Here is a 1,100-nt window from a genome sequence, read left to right as displayed (position 1 = left end):
TTTTATAAATTTTCGTTGTCGAGTAATCTGAAAACAAATTTTGTGAGCTATTTTCATGACTTTCGAGAAGAGATAGCAATAAACTCACAATCAGTGAGAATTTCAAAATTTCGAGGCGGTTTCACAGATTACGGTAAGTTGCAAAGTTGATTACTGTAATCTATGCAAACGCTATTACAGAAATATTCAGTTTGAATGTTCGAAGCGCAACATAATGAGCCAATAATACTTTCCTGAATCTATAACTTTGTTGTGAAGCAGATGGAAAATTTCCTATCCAGTTTGATTTTGTCTAGCATGTTTTTGTAAATAATATGTGGTTAGATGAACAATAAGAATGTCAAAAAAGCTTAAACTATAGAAACAAGTGTCAAGAATACGATAGATTTTGTCAATTTTACAACCGCGCCGTGGCACAGCCTTGGATAATATTTAAAACAAAGATGTCCGGATTCCGTATTCCGGATTCCGTGGAAAATATTTTTGTCCGGATTCCGTATTCCGGTTTCCGGATAATTTTCGTTTGTCCGGATTCCGGATTCCGGTTTTCCGATAAAATGTTTCATTCCAGAGGCCACATTCATGAACGTTTTCCTTGGAAAAAAAAAACCATTTTCCTTTCAAAAATCAACTGAATTATTTTCCAGAAGGGAAATGGAAGCGTCAAAATGTACAGAACATTATTCAAATGATTTTCCGACTCTCAGGGGCAGAAAATGACTATTGAACTAAATTTTCTCAAAAACTATGGACTGAAAATTTCTCATATCTGGTCACAGTACTTCACATTCCTAGCTCTATCCATTCATGTGATTTGTGACAAAAACATAGTTTTTTTAAAGTTGAAGAGCAACAATTTTTGGGTTTAAAATTAGATAATAATGCACTTGATATACTATTCTATCAACATACAACTTTTTAGAATCCAAAAGTTCGTAAAATTGACTGTAAACATATATCGAAATTTTTATACTTATTTCATAAAAATATAAGGATTTTCCAAAAAGAAAACGAATTTCCTTCAATTTTCACGCCTTTTCAGTTGATTTTCGGAAAGAAAACAATTTTCCAAAAAAAAGCGTTCATGAATACGGCCTCAG

The sequence above is a fragment of the Caenorhabditis briggsae genome (assembly GCF_000004555.2).
Source record: "Caenorhabditis briggsae complete genome, chrI, whole genome shotgun sequence".
NCBI classification, from domain to species: domain Eukaryota; kingdom Metazoa; phylum Nematoda; class Chromadorea; order Rhabditida; family Rhabditidae; genus Caenorhabditis; species Caenorhabditis briggsae.
The sequence above is the reverse complement of the archived record's forward strand: the minus strand, read 5'-3'. Positions refer to the sequence as shown.